The sequence below is a fragment of the Falco naumanni genome, chromosome 1 (assembly GCF_017639655.2).
Source record: "Falco naumanni isolate bFalNau1 chromosome 1, bFalNau1.pat, whole genome shotgun sequence".
In the NCBI taxonomy this organism is placed as follows: domain Eukaryota; kingdom Metazoa; phylum Chordata; class Aves; order Falconiformes; family Falconidae; genus Falco; species Falco naumanni.
The window spans coordinates 12,037,431-12,047,314 of NC_054054.1; positions in this window are offsets into that span (position 1 = coordinate 12,037,431).

Sequence of the window (9,884 nt, forward strand, 5' to 3'; positions counted from 1 at the left end):
GTCGTCTAGCAGTTCGTACGTTATATTATCTGCATAAATCTGTCAGGACTGACTTTTCATCAGTACCTGTCCATTCCATCAGGTATAAAGGATCTTCCTACCTTGTCACTATGCTGCTGGAGATTGTTCTGAAGGTCTCACGTGCAGCAGCAGGAAGACACCACCTCTCTGCGGTCACTGCCTCAAAACGCTGAAGGGACACATACCAACTGCCTAGCGAGTGCCCTTCCTGCAGCTATCAAACCTCACCAGATGCTGCTGGAGGGGAAATAAACACTGTTCTGAAAACAAAGAAAAGCCAAGTGGTCAAGTCATTGTACAGTTAGCAAAGCAACGTCAGGGTTCTGTTCTCTTTATTTTATTTTTTTTTAATAATATGTACAAAGGTAATGTTCTCGTTTGGATTGCATGACTTCTGCGATGCCTAAGCTGTTGTGAAGCAGGGGAAGGAGGAATCCCACTTGGGCAATGACTTGGCTGTGCTGTGGATGAAGCAGGCTGTGGTTCTCCAGGACTGGGACTGGCTGGTACGCTTGCCTTCGCACCGCTAACCCAAGGGATGTGGAAACGCCCTTTATTTAAGGGAAGGTAAAGGGTGAGCAAAGATGAGGCTGTTGTGTGGTTCATGCCGTAAGACTGCCGTTTCCATGGTAAGTGCGTGCAAGTCATGGGTTTATGAGGGCTTTTTCAGGACCTTGCCGTGCCTGGCATTTTCCCCTGAACTTCCCAAAAACAAGAGCCATTGCTCTGTTCTTTTAAGAGCACCACAGAGATGTCCTGTCTGCCCCTGACAGCAGGAACAGCTCTTCTTCCCTGAATACACTTTGTATGATTTTATCGCAAAAATTTGAAACTTAAAAACATAATATATTGACTCCTCATAATATACTGAGCTGGTTTTAGCAATTATCTGCTAATTTTTTGCAGTTTTATTTTTCCATTTACAAGTATTTTTATAAAGTTCTAGGAAAATGTAAACAGCCAGAAGCCAACATCATGCATTTCAATCGTTACTTTTTTTTTCTCTTAGGAATTGCCAAATGCTCGTAATTCTGCATCTCATTTCACTTGTGATATCAATAAATGTCTTAATGAAATGTAACTGGAAAATATTTTTTATATGTTTGAGCTGGGAAAACAATCTCTGCTTTATTGAAGAGTAAACTTGTTTGTGCTTTTGAATTCCTATTTTGACCCCTGATGAGTGTCTTTCTAGATCACGTGTCTTTTACTTTCTGTTTAATACCCCAGGACTCTGATGATGGAGGATGGTTACCCCCTTCAATTAGATGTTGGTATTTTTTGCCAAACTGGGCTGAGACTTCTTCATACTACTGTATAAAATTACATACAGCAGCATCACAGGCTGTCCTGTGAGCCACGGCGCCTGTCTGAAATCCTCTCCATGCAACACCTCAGATGCAGTGGGCCTGACCCTACACTATCACCTCTTTCCCAAATTCCCTGACGCTCCAAACTCAAATACAGAAAGTGCATGGGAATAGAGAAAACACAATTTTTAGTTCCTGTCACTCAATCAAAAAAATTCCCTTTTTCATGAGGATGGAAAAAAAAAAAAGACAAAAACAATCCCTCTTTGCTTAGCTTTTACCCCCTCACTAGGTGACCCCAAAAGCACTTTCCAACTGGTAAACCCACCGTGTATCCCGGCTTTCCTGCCCACCCAACGTGTGCCTGTTTCCGAAGGCCAAGCCAGCTGGTTAAGGTTAGCGTGAACCACGGGGAGAGGGAGGAGGGCAGGTCTTGTTCAGCTCTCCGATTACCACCGTCTTTTTTTCACAGTTTTATTCCATGTTTTCCACTGCAATCAAAGCCACGGAGGGAGAGGGATGCAGGAGCGCCATGCAGACCGAAGAAGAGTTCAGGTGGCGGGGCCCACTGGGCAGCTGATCCCTTGTTCCTCCAGCTCCATCTGCCACTGGAGTTGCTGGAGACCTGCCTGCTGGGGGTACTGCCCTTGGAGGTGAGCTGGAATCACTGCGCAAGGCGGCACACGTGGGCAAGGGAACGTCTCCACGCACAGAGAGTACAAAAGGACGCGAGACACTGCTTTTCAGACAAAAATATGAATGAGCAACGTGAAAGCGTACCAAATCCTCCGGCTTGGTTGCACTGAAAAGGACAACTGAGAGTGAAGCCGTCCTGCCTTTTATAAAGTACTGACAGGTACACAAACTGCATGCATACTACGTGAATAACGTATGGTTACCTAAATCTGCCCTCGTGTAAAACCCTGAAAGAGAAGGGAAGGGGGAAAAGCTTTGCGCTGCAGCTAGGCTAGAACTGAGGAAGCAGGCTGACCTGAGCGCAGGGCTGAGCCCTGGGCCTGGAGGCAAGGACTGCTGCTGTGTGTTAAGAAAGGGCAAGAGAAAGAACGGCATCGCTGGAATAAGCACAAGCAGGAGCTCTGAAATATAGTAAGAAAACTAAAAATCTGATAGCAGGAGGGACATCTTGGCAAACCACCGGGAAAATACAGCTTTTGCCTCGTACTTAAGTTAACAATATTATGAGATGCACAGGCTCCCTCTGGTTTGGGTGGGGTTTTTTGCTTTTTCTATATACGTTATTCTTTCTGGTGAGATCATAGTATTGTCAATAGCACAAATACGTTATAATATTTGCTTTCTAATATCCTTTCATATGCAGCCCTCTTAAAAAGCAGATTTGTGTGGCTGACACCCTGAAGACTGATACTCTTTCGGAGATGTCCTTGAAGCAGCATTTCAGCGCAGCTGTGGCACCACAGTACTGGTGAAGAATCAGGTTAGTTATCACAGCCCGCTGGGTCAGTGACTGCAAAGTTTGGGGGGAGGAGAGGAGAGGAGGTTTTGCTATTTATACAGGTAATGCTGATTTTACTGGAGGCCCCAATCTTGTTCTTGCTGAAAACAACAGATGTGGCTCGTTGAAGTGGGGTTTTGCTAAAAGGGACTGAAGTGGGGATGGTTCCCAGTTTTGTTCATAGGTGGGATGTTTTTATTCAATGTTTTGATTAAAACAGGAGTAGCACTATGCCCTTGGTAACAAATGAGAGCCTAGGAAAAGAAGGAGGAAACCTTATTTTTGCAGAAATAAGTACCAAAACCACACTGTGATATCACATTATTAGAAGAAAAACCTGCTGCCAGAAAATAAAATGCATGATACATTCTCACATCAAACGAAGCCTTGGGGCTCAAGGTCTTCAGTCTGGAGCTTACACATGCGGGCAGAGCGCAGTACAACTGGACTAGTTTTCTGCCTGGCAACGATTTATCGGAGGCCATGGTGCACAGGTAAATATAGAAGCTTTGTGACATTTAATGAACCTTTCTGCAGTGCTTCTTTGGGACATGCAGAAAGCCCCTGAGCACAGCACGTGCGGTTGCAGGGAAAGAGAAAGCAGGGACACAGCTTTTGATTTCGCACACGCTTAGCAGATCAAAATGCTTCAGAATAGCTTCCCTGTCAGCTGCTGCTGCCTACACCCCTGCTGCCAAGATGCTCCTCGTTAGGTTTTCTGATCCCCCTTGGGTAAGTCAGCGCAAGGAGGCAGAGGGCATGCCCAGCACTGGAGATGGGATGCCTAGGCAGTGCCGCTACAGGTTTGGGACTTGCGGACAGCTTGTGTTTCAGCAACAAGCTCTTGCCGCGGAAGTTATGCAGTTACCACCTCAGCTACCTAGACAGGCCAAATGGCTTGTTATTTCACTTGCTTTCATCCAAGAGCTGCACGGCATTATGTTTCTGTACAGACCCAAATGGCCAAGCAGTGCTTCAAGCGCTGAAGATGCAATCCCACATCCATTCCAGTTCCTACGAGTAGGCGTGTCAAATGGGTGCTCCTGTTAAGCTACCCGTCACAAAGCTGCAGGTGCTGCCTTTAGCACTAAGGGTCCAGTTCTTCTCTGCCCATGTTTGGCAGGGGATTGTCATGGCAGGGGATGTAAGCTATCTGTCAAAGACTATGAAGTTATGTCCAGTGGGTGAGGCCTATTATTATCATCCAGACAATCTAAAACATACACTGATCTGAACATTAAAGCCCCAATCTCTGATCAGGCATGCAATGAGAATGAAATCCAAGCACAAGCCAGAAAGGGAAAAACTTTTCTTTCATTTAATTTCCTTAAAGCTTTTAGCTTTACAGTTTTTGACAAGTACAAGGGCATGGACGTGAATGTGAAAGTCACATTCCAGTACCTGACAGTAAAAGCAGCTGTGTCAAAACTTTACTTCAATGCAAAGACAGACGATACATTTGGCTTTTTGATTTCATCAGAGTATGTTAATACTTGCTTTTTCAGTCTGCTTTAAGAACGTGACATGCAGGGTCCTTAAATCCTGTCTCTTAAAAAGCAAGGAACGTGTTCAGGGAAGGTCAAACTCTTCTTAGACTTGCAGACTCAGGTCTTGCAATAGCAGAACTTTTCCCTGCAAAACCACAGGACTTTTCTTTGCAAAAATGGAGGACACGAGGCTTTGAGCAGAAGGACAAAGCCCCTGGAAGAATTGAGAAATCAGAGGTACAGTATCTCTGCAGAAACATTAAAAGCATTTTTAAATTACCTGTCATTAAACTACCAGGATCAGAAGGACACACCTGGAAACGTCTGGATCCCTTCAGAAAATATCAAGCAATGTGAGACAGTCTTAAACTTACACCTTTTTTCTAATTTGTTCCTTCACTTAAAACCCAGTAAGCGTAATTTTTAGATATTGAACAGTCTGCATTTTCATGGGGCTGACAAGTTAAAACATGTCTTCAAGGGAACACAAAAATAACTACTCTTGAAATGCTAAGCAAGTCCAGAAACTTGCAACTATTTTCAGAATCCCCTTCCTTAGAAACTTCTACATCTGCTAAATAAAAATAACTGTGAACTTAGGCTCTTGTACATTCATTCACTGAACACATCCAAATAGCATATTAAAAGTACTTGTCCTTGCAAAAGAAGAAAAACAAAAGCGTTTTCAAATGCTTATATAGCAAGAAGTATTTTTAATTTGTTCTGTTACTATAAATAAATTCAACTATATTTGCTGGTCTCCAAATATATTAGAAAGGAACATCCAGAAAGTCAGTGCTGGATGAAATGAAATTATCTAATCAACATCTTTATCCCTACATATATATCAGAAGTGATGAAATTTCCACTGAAATAGCTCATATAAAAGTGACTTAAGCCAAGATTCTCCTGAGACCTCCCTGCATGGGAGTTACTCAATTAGCCATCATTTTTTAACCCATCACTAATTAAGAAGATCTGGGCTTGTAGCCTGTTTCACAGCTGAGGACCTCCAAGGAATTGTAAGATCTTCCTTCTCTTCATGAAGAATTTTCAAAGAAATACTGTACCTCCAACTTGCTTTGGCCACATCCCTGTATTTGCCAGAGTGAGGAGCACTTTGGTTCATGAGGATTTCCAGGAGAGCAGTTCCACCCACTGCAGGGGTTGTGTGGGAGAGTGATTGGGAAGATGTTAGCTGATATTTTTCCTGTAGCACTGAAAACATCTCTCAAAATTTTGAAAAGAGTTGTTCCAGTTTGTATTTGGAAAACATTGTAACCTAGCATATTATATTCAGGGTTGGGCTTCTCAGCTGAAAAAGGGCTTCAGGGCAACCAGCTGGCATAAAATGTCCTGAGGGAGTAAAAAACCACAGTGAAAACAGAACACCTCAGTTAATGCGGATCACAGTTGTGGAGGCATCAGCTATGGGAAAGCATTTTGGACGCTTTACCTTGCTGTAGAATTAAAACAGAGGGCTTCACTGATGATTTTTTTCTATTTCAGAGTAACTCCCGTGGACTTGTTGCTCTAAGATAAGCACAGTGAGCAGAAGCTGTTAAAGAAGATGCTTGAATCCCATTCAAATATTAGTGTGAATGTTCCCTACAAAGAAAGCTGGGAAGACATTTTACGAAGTACTGATAACCTTCACTGTTTATTGACATTCGCTCCTGTTTGCAGTTCAATGTCATACGAGGTTTTTGTTTTTGTTTGTGTTTTGGTTTTGTGTTTTTTTTTTTTTTAAAAAATGCTTAGAAAGCAAGAGCGACCTAGTTTGGAGTACCTCTGACTTAACCATACTGAGAATTTCTGTGTAAGCGCTGCATGGATTGATCTAAAAATCCTTCAAGCTGGTAAGTATATTTTTAAGCTGCTTTTATATAGGCACTGCAAAATAATAACTATTCAAAAAGAGAACTCTGTAACATTGTGATATACTTTGTTCAAAAGGTGCTTTAAAAATAAATAGATTTTCTTTACAGCTGTTGGTAGAGCACTTCCAATCAGTTAGAGGATCAACTTTAAAGTAAGTTTTAGGATAATTTTTAATTTACAAGTGAAGCATTTCAGGAATATTTGTTCTTACACGAAGGCAGACTTTCAACAGAACAGTTTTGATGCAACTTCTGATTGTGAAATCCCTCACCACGGATCAGCAGAGGACACGAGGGTGTAAAAACAGGCTCTGGCTCCTCCCTTGTTCTTGTAGTCTTCCCTTCAGCTTCTTCTTCCCAGAGCAGACAGGAGAGCAGACTAGCTGGATTTTCGCTCCAGCCAACCTGGAACTGTTACAATTGTCCTACCAAAACCACATGGCATCAGTTTTGCATGGGTTTACGTACCCAGAATTCATCAGGCTGCAAACTTAAAGCAGTTGTTTACATAACACCCTTCATATGTCATCTTCCACACTGCTCAGGCTACAATGATAAAAACATAGCTTGTCCTCCTGTTGAGCTACTAGATGGACTAAGTGACGTGCACTGAAGGCTGCTGGGCTGGAGAACAGAAAGTTTTCACCTTTACCATTAACAGATATGTAGCATACCCAGCATACCTAAAGTTTCCATTTTCCTTCAGCTGAAATGTGTGCTAGCAATTAGTTGCCGATCACTGTGGGACAGGTAATCTCTCAGCCTCAACTGGATTTGGAAATGATGGGTGTTCCACCTGCTGTTCTGCAGAATAGGATCTTGGGATTTCTGGTCTGGCTGGCAGTGTGGGGAACAAAGTGGTTCTGTGAGGAGACAGGGAGAGGTCTGCACTAACCGCCAGCCACCCTGTCCTTGGGGCATTTACCCACTATGTGAGACCCTGGGTCAAGTCCCTGTGATGGGACTGAAAACTGAAATTAGATTTTCTGGGTCCGATGTATTTTAGCCATCACCTATTCCTACTCTCCTGTTCTCCATCTAACCAGACATGGCATTTTCAACCACAAAACACTCTCCTGGTAAGATCTGAGCCACTGAAAATACATTCCCATGAAAAAATTCAATTTTGACAAACTGAATGTTGTCAAACAAATGTTGAGATTTAACCAAGCTCTATACAGCTTAGGAATTCTGGCTGAAACTATGAAGTCTGTCCATGTAAATCACTTGACCTTTCCATCTCCATCTTAACACAATTCGGAAGGGCAGTGGCATCTCGCCGCCAAGCAGAAAACAGCTGCAGTGACTGCTGTCCTCTTGATGGGAAGCCACCTTCCCCCAAAACTCCTGCTCTGGAGGAACAGCCTTGCTTAAGAAAGGAGGAATGGGTGGGATGGGTGAAGCTGCCTCATGCCAAAATCACTGATTTCTTAAGGCTGCTCAGGAAATCTCATGACTGGGGTAATAGGGAAGTTCAAAAAGGACAGCTGAAACTCCCAACTGTACTTTTACTAGCTCAAGCTAAGGCAAGCTGCTGCAAGAAAAGCAGGCAAATACTGAGTATGACCAAGAAACCTTAAGCAAATGAGGAGCTTCATTAACTGCACTGAGGACTTTATTTTCACTCCTGGGAGAACTGTGCATTTTTTAAAGTAAAGAATACTTTACTCTTTCAGTAAAAGTACCTTACTTTCCGTACCCAAAACTCTGAGCAAAATCTTTACATATTGTCGACATCTGGGATAATATTTAAACTCTCAGAAGGTATTTACTTCAAGTCCATTCTTTCAGGGGCCAGCTGTGTTCCAGAGCATCCCCGTGAGGGCGATTCTGCCTGTCTTACAGCTAACAAAACTGCAGCGAGGGTGGCTGTTGATGCTATTGAGAGGCAAATTCACCAGCGAAGTATCAGGGCTGTGAGTGTAAAATTAGTGGAGTATAAAACTAATGAGTAAGAATGCCTTCGGCCACTAGATGGGGTATAGATTCTGCTATTTAGATAGTCTTAGTTGTTAAAATAAAAGATACTGAGAGCTGTTGAAGAGCTCAGATCTAATTATAACTCAGTTTGGCCCCTTGGCATAAGCCAGATCAAACTCAGTTAAATGAGCTGTTGGCAAACCCTCCCAAACAGCTGTTTAAACTCTGCTTTTAGCATGTTAACCCAGAGCCCAAGTCAGAACATCCCTCACTAGAATTAGGCTATCTCTGCTTTTCATTAGGCTACAGAGATATGCTTGCTTGTGCTCCTTCTCCTCTGCCAAACATATTTTATGTTCTGGCTGCAAAAAGGAGCAATTATGTAGAAGGGACAATAAGAACTCAAGTGTGGCACAACCTTTTCACCTTCCTTTGATCTTACTTTCACACCAGAACAAAATCACTCTTTGTTGACAGGATAAATTATTGACAGCGTTAATGAAGGCGTCTGGTCTTAGAAGAGCGCTACAAGGTGGAGACACTTCTCTGAAATCTTCCGTCAGGTTGGTCCAAGGGAGGGAGAACAGGGAATAACAAGAAAGAAGATGGGCACTGTAACTAAAGTTGCTCTGAACTCAGGGCATTTTATTATTTAATCTAGCCTATTGTTTTTATATATGAGCAATGACAAGCTGCTCCAAGCACTATCCTTCAGCCACAGGGCAGTTGCTCTATAGAGAGCAATGATCCAAGGATCATTTCTTATTTGTGCAGGCAGAAGCCACAAGTGCCCACAAGCATGTGTAACAGGATGAAGAGGAGGACTTCCAGTGGCTGTTATTAGGTATCTGATCAGAACCTTAGGCAACCCGGCCCAGCGATCAATTTGCAGGCCAGAGAGCTACTGTCAAGAGTAACAGTTCTCTCAATTACTACTATCTACATTTGCTTTTCAGTGTAGGGTCAAGCCCTTCATAAAATTTTTGCTGGTGGATATTGCTTAAATTTGATGTCTACATTCTACCTCTCTCCTAGGTCGATGCCCTTGGTGAGTTTAGTAACAGATTCTTAAGGCAACGCCGTACTTCCCTTCTTATTGTGAGATACGTCGATCACTTCTGGTCCGAGTGTCTGTCAGGGATGAACCTGCTGCCATTGCATTAAATGACAGCAGAACAGTCAGGCTGGAGCGCAGCAAAGGCACAGGGGCTGGGCAAGATGCGTCCCCCTTGCTGCCTCACAGAGCACAGGTGGCCTCAGGCCTGCGGAGCCCAGCAGTGCCCGAGTGCGAAGCCCGGGCTGTCCGGGTCGTACCGCAAGCTGCCTCACAGAATTATCACACAGAATCTTCCCCACGATTAAAAAAAAACCCTCGTGATCTCAGCCTTCCTCTGCCTATTCCGGGCACTGCGGTGAGGCCTCCCGTCTTCGTTTACTCCTCACCAACGGTAACGCTTCACACACACACGGCCTGCCGGCGGTGCTCCTCCAGCACGGGAGGGAAGGGCAGGCCGCTCCCGCTTCCCCGCGGGCTCCCGGAGGGTGTGCGGGTACACCTGGCTTCCCGAGCTGCCGCCGCAGAAGCAGCGAGGCGGGCGCCGGGGCAGCCGCCAGCCCTCCCGCCCGCCGCCGCGCTCGGCCCGGCCCGGCGCCTCGGGGCCTGCGGCTAACCCTCGGCGGCGCCGCCGCTGGCGCGCGCGGGCAGCGCGCCCGGGGATTGGCGGATGGGCGGCCAGCACCGCCCTCTCGCGAGACTCCCGCGCGCACGCAGCTCCCCCCGCCCCAGGCGCCG